Genomic DNA, 9,761 nt, shown 5'->3' with positions numbered 1-9,761 from the left:
ATGTGAAAAGTTTTTAAAATCGTTTTCACAAAAAAAGATTTAAAAAGTAACTAGAATTGAATTTTAAAATAATAAATTCCAACTTGATTCCTATAGACACCTGCAGTGTTGTGGTGAATAAAATTACTAGCAGAACGAATCAGGATGAGCTGTGCTTTGTGCTTATTTAGTTATCTTCTTAAACGCATGAACCTATATTGCAGTTTGGTACTTTTTTGGGTGCAATACGCCTCAGAGAAATTCGGAGTCACGATTTACTCTTGAAATCGCGATCGTGCAGCATTCTTGGAAAATAAAACACATTTGTCAGCGTAAAATATAGCCCAGATATACTAACCAGAATTTCTTTTATCAAATATAAAACATATACATAATCTTTAATCTAACTATGCGTCACCTAGCAGTAACGCTGAATCCCCTATATGCCATCCGACGCATGGTGTAGAATGACCATGCTGATTGTAGTTTAACCCTGCGATTTACTCCAAGACAATTAAATGGCTAAGTTGCTTGTGGATGATTAGCTTAATGATAGTCTAGTAAAAATGTAAATACATCAGTCTGAAACATGGGCACTTCTAGTCAGTTAGGCTAATCAGTTTCATTTTGTAATTGACAGGATTGAGACTGCATATTTCTATAGGCCTACAGCTAAAGTCTTTGAATAACAGTAGAAGTTGGGTCGCTCGTTGCTCAAACGCATGTAGGCTACAGACCATTTTATCCGCAAGTTTCAGAGTAAGAGGGAATATGTTCTTTCATTTCCCTCCATATGCCCAAGGGGGATTTGCAGCATATTAAGACATTTCGATTCCCGGTCATTTTGTAAATCGTGTGTGTCGAGAGGGGGTAAATTGAGAGGAAATCCAGCCTGAACAGATGAAAGGGAACACGCTCGCACATTGGGATCGGAACTGAAGCCCAGGGATTCCGCTTGGAAAATTGGATTATCAAAGACGGGGGGTTTCCTGTCCTCCACCCCAGTGCCAGAAGCGCCGTTTAGAGGCATGGTGCGGCCACCTCTAAGCACGGCGGAGGCGAGGTGATCTAATGGTAATAAAATGCCAAATAAAAATTACGGACCGCCGCCGCTTCGGATGAAGCCGTGAGCCACAATGGATCATTGTTGCGGAACGCATGAGGTCATGAGCGCAGTTTGTCAGTACCGTTGTCCCCCCGTTGCTTAATTCACAGAAAATTATTAATTGATTTTATGGGTTATGACGTCAGGTCAATTTACAACTGTCGCCAAAATGAAGAGTTATGCGTTGGAAAGTCACTTTGGGCAGGTGAGGTCCAGCGTCCCCGTTCCCAGCTAGCTGTCAAAGGGCGTCCTTCCCTGACATATCGACGGGATATTATTCAGGAAAGAAAATATCGACTACAAAGAAATGCATAGCCAAGAAGTATATAGGAGTCTTTGCAGAAACAATAATTGTCCTTTGCTAGTGATAACAGACACTTGCTAGTGATAACAGTAATAAAGATGGATTAATATCTTGGGATTAAAAGCAGCAGTACTACGTCATAAGACGTATTCCATCGATTACGTATTTGTTTTCATTACGTAAGTATAGTTAAATATTATTGTATATAGTGAAGTTGCACAAAAACACGATCCCCCAAATGAAAGCAGTGATCTGTAAACTAGACAATAAACCAGATGAAGGTGACTTGCACGGTCAACGAAAAGTAGAAGGAGATATTTTTCCACCGAGTAATTGAATGATCCCGGGACTAGAAACGCATATCATACGTTCAAAGTTATCTTCTGTCTTCTCTATACTTCAGGTCTTGCTGTCGGCATTGACAAACGTGAAATACAACAGTGTTTCACCTCAGTGACTGCTCCGTTTTCCTTCTGATTTAATTGTACACTTTCTGATGCAATAAGAAAAATATGCTAGGTTCATCAAAGGGAATATAATTAACCTATATGTGTATGAGTACTTTGGGCTATAACCTTTCATGTTCTAGATACATTTTGCCTTGTCAGTTAATAACAAGGAACAAAAATCTTGAATAATGTTGTCCGTTGACCTCTTCTTTTTGCAGTATCTCAACTTAGATATACTAATTTTTAAATATACTGTATAGATAAAAAAAAAAAATCTAAATATGTCTGATTATTTCTACAGTGAAATAAAAACAGTTATCACGAAATCCAAAATAGGATTCACCAGAAACCTGTCAATGAAAAAAGAGTTATGGATTTACAGTAATAAATTTAGTTATTTTTACTGAATTTATAAATAAAAAAAACACTATAAATGCTCATTTTTTTAAACTCATATTATCTCTAATTCTCTGGTCCCTGTAGTGGACAAGTGGTTGGAAGATTTACGAATGGATGAATTCTGCTTTCATTTTTCTTATTTCTGTTCATGTCACACTCTTCAAACATTCAAATTTCATTACCTGACTTAAAGGTCCAGGACCGATAGATGGCAGAAAAAAACTGTGATTTCTAAATGTAGTTATTTGGCTTTGGATTAAAAAACAGTCCTAACCTGAAATAAAAAAAGGTAAAAAGTTGCACTTAGGATACACTGACATTACATTTACAAAAGTTCTTCTGAATATTCATGTCAAAATATTAATGTTGAAGCCCAATGCTTATTGTTTGTACTGCCTAGATACTGTATATGAATCATACGATAACAATTTAACACCAATAAAACTAATTAAATGAAAGGACTGGGACATAGATGAGTAGTTACAGAATGAATGGATAGATAAATATTAGGTTTCTGTTTAATCTTTAGCACTATCAGCGGGCATATAATACTTATGGTTCAGGTCTTTTAACATATTTACGGTACTTATTCCAGATTGCATCATAATTGAAAAAAAAATATCCTTTTTTTCCCCCAGTATTAAAATAGGAGTTGGAATAGTGAGCTCTTCTCCAATTGTTTTTGGAAGCAATGCACAGCCTGCAGCATTAAGTTTAATCGCCGGCTGTATGACTCACTTGTCTTCTGTGTTTTTATAATTTTTTTTATAGATCTCCAATTATCGTGTCAATGTCAGCGTATTGACACACTGTGCCTGCATTGTGTTCTGCCAGACCTGTTGTGAACAGCTCACAAAACATCTTTTCATTTAAATGTTTAAACCATTATTAGAAAGCAAAGTTCTTGCCTTGCTGACCGAAGAATATAAATATATATGCATGTTTACTTCTAACGCAACGCGACACTAAAATTAATATTTATGTTAGCAATGTTTTGTAACTGCCTTGTGAGTTTTTAGTGTCCAGGAAATGCAGTGAAATCTTTCGGTTTCCTTCATTGAAATTTTGGCCCCAAAAGCAGGAATGGAGCCAAAGTGTAACCAGTTCAGCATTGGTATCTATCCAGGTTCCATGGTTCCATTCTGGTAGCCAAACTGGTTATGGGGCCAAGTCAGGGTGGCTCCTTGGGCGATGGCGAGAAAAGCTCATTTTTGATGTCTGGGATGAGCTTCCTCTTTGGCTACCCAACCATGCCCATCACCCCAGATGGAGCACCTTGGTCAGGCTCCTCACTGGCACTGCCCCCCTCCCCACCCCACTCCCAGATCCCCTTCGAGCACCAGACCTGGGCCACCGCGGTCCTCCGTCACCCTGGCGTCGCGTGACATTCTTTCCCACAGGCAGCCACATAGTTCCAGCGTCTCCTCATGCGAGCGGGGCATGGGACCCAGGAACAGGCGGGGGGGACATCAAAGGACGCCTGGCCCGCAGCTGCGGCCTGTCGCTCCGGCAGCCAGCTCCAGTTTGTAATCATTATTAAAGGCTTGACCCCGGAGGCATCTGTGCCGCTGTTCACACCCCCCCTTGGGCCGCCCCTCCAAACCGCCACTGCCACCAGTGTGCTCAGGAAAGCTCTTCCAAAAGGCGACTCCAGTTACCCCTCGCATGGAAAGGGCGGCGGCTTAACCCCTTCGATGGAGGAGCACGCCCTGGCGCCTCCCACACCCTCCCCAGCCTTGCCGTCGTCCCTTGTGCCCTCAAAGCACGCCGGCACTGCTCGCTTGCTACACTGATCTCCATCCTGAATAAGGCTTACATGCCGTGAACATTTATAATAAATTTGTTTTGTATTTTTATAATATTACATCATTTAATATTACACCTCCGCCTGTTATAGCATGCCGCTGGGTATTCACCAAAGCAACGCCGGCCCAAGGACGCCCAACCTTTTGGGCACACCACCCGCTGCTTCTAATTTAATTTTCATAAATTAAAAAAGGCGATAAATGCCAAATGTGGCGAACGGTGCCGATCGTTTGCCAAACGCGAGGCACGGCCTCGTCAGACGTCTCCGATACGCAGGGTGGCGTAATGTAGGAGCAGGTAAACTGCGCCTGCTAGATAAATGAAACTCCTTACGTCGGTCGGCCTCCTGGGTTGCACATCGCTTACGAATGTATCCTCAGCATACATGCGCGCAGAGAGGAAGCGGCAGCGCGGAACAAAATTTATTGCTGCAAGTGGGCAGAAGGGGGGGATGATTTATGGGACGAGCATTCTCGTCAACAAACCTGCTATTTGACTTGCTGTTAGCAGTACGTAATTAACACGACACTGGTTTCCTCTCCGAGGCTCCAGCACTTATTAGAATCTGCTCTTAAAGCGTGAGTAATAACGGTGAATTTGGCTCTTTTTTTTTCCTTGTTGGATCTACGCCCAGATGTTTTGAAATATTGCAAAATACGCATCCATTAAATGTGAGTGAAAAGCCTGCATTTTTTTGACATTAGATTAGTGTTACCGGATGAAGGACTGTACAGGGAGCCTTCGACAATATATGCTAGATATAGTGCCTAATCCATCCATCCATCCATCCATCCATCTTCCAACTCACTTAGGGCTGAGGGGAACCTGGACACTATTCAAAGTCCCATAGGGCACAGGGCTGGGTTACGCCCTAGACAGGATGCCACTCCATTGGAAGATACATACATGCACACATTCATTACACTCTCAAATGCAGAAAAAAAGTTGGTGATTGTCCATCTCGGTTAAACGCAATTATGGCTTCTAATTGGGCGGTAATCAGGAAACGGACAACTTTGCAGGGAGACACTGTGGCTGCCCCCCTAGCTTTAGTCCCGCTTTTGATTGGTGAAGGTTGTGGGGGGGGGGGGGGAGTGACTGTTATTAGCTTGGGATGCCCTGCTGGGATGAAAGAGGCATTTATAGACGCAATTTGCAGCTTATATTGGTTTGTGGAAACGCGGACTTCCCCTATGACAGTAGGACAATATGCTATAGCTATAACCAACATCTTTCCACACTAGTTTCTTGAGTCAATGGACACCCCAGATCCCCCCCCCCCAAAAAAAATGTATCTGGCAATGCAAGAGTCGTTTGCCGTTGACAAAACACCCGACCCCCCCCAACTCCGCCCCGACAAAAGCTCCCAACTTAATCACAACATCGTGAGTCAAGTGTACTACTACCTGTCAGTGACTCAACTATAAAAGGGTGACTTCATGTTTCCCTGGGCAACATATATGGTTGCAGGCTGCCCCCTTGCCTGATAACAATCATTAGTACCATCTACCTGTAGGAACTAGGTACCGTACACCTGTATACTTGCCCATTATACTCATCCAGGTGGCAGGCAGATAACAGCTCAGTCCCAGCGAGCCTCTCTTCCCCTTTGTCGTTAAAACAGCGTGTTGATGTGATGTCCCTTCTAAAATCAGTAGAGCAGCAGTGCTTGTCAAAAAAAAAAAAAAAACAATAAATAAATAAATAAGCGGCCATATTGACGGTTCGTTGTTCTTCCTTCCAGGTGTCCTTGGGCGGTAACGGGAAACGTGCCTCTCGATAACCGTTTATTAAAGGTTTCATGCCCCGTGTGGAATGTGCGAGGGGACCAGCTTCCCTCCGGTGGACTGTCAGGCCCGGAGACGCAAACAGCACCGTAAGTCATCGCTCAGCGTCTCCCTACGCGTGACTCATTCCCCCGACGGCTGACGTTCTGTAAATCTCATCCAAGCAGAAGGATGTTGACTGATTAATCTCATGATTGATTAAAAAAAGACAGAAAAACACTGTATGGAGCCATATAAAGATGTGTAAAAAAAAAAGGTCGCCATTTTCTCCCGGTCTGCTTGCCAAACACGCTCCGTTTATTTCATTAAACATTAACTTTATAAGTGTCTAATGGCGACAGTAAGGCTTGAGAATGTCTGCATTGTCTCCCTGATGTCTGTACTGGTCAAACAATGACACGGATGGCAGACTCCCACATAAACCTGTTATATCTTCGCTTTGCTTCAGATATACCCCTAATTATAACATTTATTTAATCGTAACATGCACATATGTCCCATCATTCTGGAACAAATATCAATGCCGTACTGAAGTGTTCTACGGTAACATCCTTCATGAGCGAACTGTTGATTAAAAAGACAAACTTAAAGACACAATGTTTATGTTAATTTCACTTTAAATGATCAAACCCGTGAATTAACGACAAAGTAATAAATCCTTTCCCAAGTTCGACTGTACTCAAGACCACATCTGTGAATTACACAAATGCAGATGATTCAAATCCCGTCTCACTTCAAATAAGATCTTTCAATGATAATAGAACAGAACGTTTGTAAATTGGATAGAAAGATGCCTATAAGGAAATGTAATTTATTTAAAATGCTTTGAAAAAAGCCTATAATTTCTTTACAGGGAACTTAGACTTAATCATTTATCCATTTGTAACCATTAGTACATGGAAAAACATACTTATTTACACATATACGTATCTTTTCATTTGTGTTATGACATATCAGATGAAGTAGGTTTTATAGTAATGCGGCCACTTTGGTTGAGTTAGTTGCATGCAGAAAATGAGAGATGCAGTGTTCTTATGTGAGGAAGCCAATGAAAAGCGTATATCAGCCCTAATTTGTGGGAGGTCTGACCATCTGCACCTAGGATCCGGAAGAGCATTCAAACAACCAAGGTGACAGCAACTGCTTATCATTCTTAGGACCTGGTAGGAATTCTGCGAATCTCCTCGGAATCTCGGAATAAGGGCCACTGGCATTATGCTCTCAGAAATGAAATTGATTTAAATGAATCTGAACAAGTATTAATACACTAAGCATTAAGTAATATCCAGATATGCTGCATTAAATATGAGATATTCTCAATTAATGTCCTGTATATTATTAAAAATAACAATTGTACATGTGATTATACTATTGTAGGCTTGTAGTTGTTTTGCTTAGGAGAAACTTATGAAACAATATTTCTCTTAAAATTCTGGCAGCTTAATCAATGAATCAGAGAGTGTATTCAGCTGTCTAAACATGTTTTGCATGGCATTCGTTATTTGATGTTGGACACGGACCGTGGACACCAACTGAGACACATCCTCACAGACATACAGGCTGCTCGAGCCGCTGTTGATTTATGTGTCATTGCGAATATTTACACGTACGCTCCGAACAAAAGGCTGTTGTGTCCCAGTAAATTAAAACAAAACAGGACCATTCAGAGTCAAAAAAACATCCAGAGCTATATTTTAAAAAAACGTAGCAGAACCTGTGCGCCTGTTGGCTGCTGGTTCTGTCCCCTGTCCACCTCCTGGGGTCTGTGGTCTCGGCCTCATGGCGATTTTTGGCTCGGGGAAGACGCGTGGTAAGAGATCTTCTGGAACGCTCGCAGACGGCATGCAAGATGAAAGTCTTCTCTCGGGATTGGGGGGGTGGGGGGGGGGTGGGGGCAGAGGGACAAGAGGCGAGGTCCATTACACACAAGAACTTATTTTTAGGGTCGCTGCCTTGATGCAGACATAATACGGGCCGCAGCACGGGATGGGATCTCCCCCTCCCCCAGGGCGTGATGAGCAGTGCACGCTTGAGCGGGATGCCGTGCGTCACTTACAGCCCCCTCAGCACGAGCCTCTGACAATTAACAAGTGGCTTCCAGTTGTCTTTGCCCCCCCCCCCCCCCATCCAGACACAGCTCAAGGCCCTGTAGACATCGTAAAAGCCCTTCTTCTGTTACCCATAGACATAAACATGCTATTGAAACAGAACAGGATAGGCATTACACTTCACAGACAAATAGGCATATAGATCATAGGCTATAAGCAATATTCTGTCCAAAACACATATATAAACACAATATCAACAAAGAAAATGTAACGATATAGATATTCACAAAGTCATGTGACTTGTGCAGGCATATACACATTTAAGAATACTTAAGAGTATTTGGGTATGCATTCATCCAAATTATCTAGTTGTTGTTCTTGTTTTTCATTTTCATTTAACGTTTTATGAACTTATGAAGCTGAATGCGTTTTGGAAAAAGCGTCTTTGCTGAGAATTCAAAGCGTACAGGCGTACATGAGTATACAGACTATTTTGCTTAGTACGGGATTACAGAAATTCCAAGAATTTTTTTTTCCCCCCAGAAGTACCTGGCATTTTATAGGTTAATCCATTCTTTCTGCTGTTATTCTGTAAATGTGCCAGATAGCTTTGCCCTAATGCTTATTCTCAAAGTTAAAAATAGGAGTGAGAAGTTAATCAGACCTGGGTTTTCCTCTGCTCTTCTTGGGAAAGGTATGTCTGTTCTGTTCTGCCTGCCCAGGCCGTCCTCTTCATTAAGCCCGGGGTTAATTGCATCAGGTGTGCTTGTAACTTCCCCTTCATGGATTCATATTATGAGATCATACTGAGCGATCGGTGTGGTGTGTGATGTTTATGAAACGCTTCGCCTTGGGAATTTTTGCTCCGTGAACGCAGCTGTGAGCGATGCTCCTAGTATCTACAGACATGCATTTTCACATTTACTTTTAGTCAAAATCGTTATTGATGAAAACATCATATTTTTTGTTTCCCTGGTGTTGGTAAATTCTAAGTACAAAAGTGATATGCTGGTATTAAAAAGTGACGTTTGGTGATTGACCACAGCTACAGTACTGTGCAGAAATCTTAGGCGGTCAAAGAAAATGTTTAAGGCTATTTATCTGGGTAGTACGTGTATAACTGCTAAGAGGAATTAGCACAGCTTAACATCAAAACGTTTGCAAATTTAGTGTAACGCAGCAAAAATAAGAATCTCTTCTGTTCTTCAAAAAGTTAACCGATATCTTGTTGGATGGATGGATGAGCGTCGCCTTGCTTCTCAAACACTCCTTAGGGCCCCCCAGCCATTCCATGTATTTGTTAAATTAGACCACCAGCTTTAGTTAAATTAGCTAAGTTTAGCTAGGCGAGGTGAGGTAGTCGTTGAGTCAAGAAATAAATAGGTGCATCGGATGGCCGCTGTAAATGCTGGTGGTGACTTTTTGAAGTTTTGAAATGGCCAGATTGACACACTTGGACAGGCATAATGTCATAGTTTGACACTGATCTAAAGATCATTAAAACCTTTTCTTTGACTGACCATGGGACACCGTCCTGCCCCTCCTCCTGGCCCCTCCTCCTGGCCCCTCCTCCCGTGCTCACGTTAACAGGTTCGGGGCTGACCACAGCTGCCCAAATATATTCGGCGTGCCCCTCTTTCTCTGCCCTTTCTCTTCGTGGGAGAAAGCGAACTATCTGATGGGCAGGGGTCTAGCTGCCTGCCCTCATTCCCAGGCCGTAACAGGCCACGGTCTGCCGCACTGGGGGCAAATTCCCAAAGCTTCTCTGAATGACTGACAGAAACTCATTTCAAGCCAGAGGGAAGTAGATCAATAGCATAGCATACCATTAAAATATAGCATAGCATGTAGTTAAAATATAGCATAGCATACCATTAAAATATA

General features: G+C 42.1%; 1 long non-coding RNA gene across 1 annotated transcript; it reads right to left on the bottom strand.

Moving 5' to 3' along the window:
- Positions 1-7,385: 7,385 nt before the first annotated feature.
- Positions 7,386-9,120, bottom strand: LOC125725014 (uncharacterized). The gene is made up of 2 exons (XR_007387280.1): positions 8,542-9,120; positions 7,386-7,686 (listed from the first exon to the last, which is right to left on the bottom strand). It is a non-coding gene; the product is annotated as an uncharacterized LOC125725014 (long non-coding RNA).
- Between the last annotated feature and the right edge of the window lie 641 nt (positions 9,121-9,761).

The sequence above is a fragment of the Brienomyrus brachyistius genome, unplaced genomic scaffold (genome assembly GCF_023856365.1).
Source record: "Brienomyrus brachyistius isolate T26 unplaced genomic scaffold, BBRACH_0.4 scaffold59, whole genome shotgun sequence".
Classification (NCBI taxonomy): domain Eukaryota; kingdom Metazoa; phylum Chordata; class Actinopteri; order Osteoglossiformes; family Mormyridae; genus Brienomyrus; species Brienomyrus brachyistius.
This window is presented reverse-complemented; position numbering and strand designations above follow the sequence as displayed.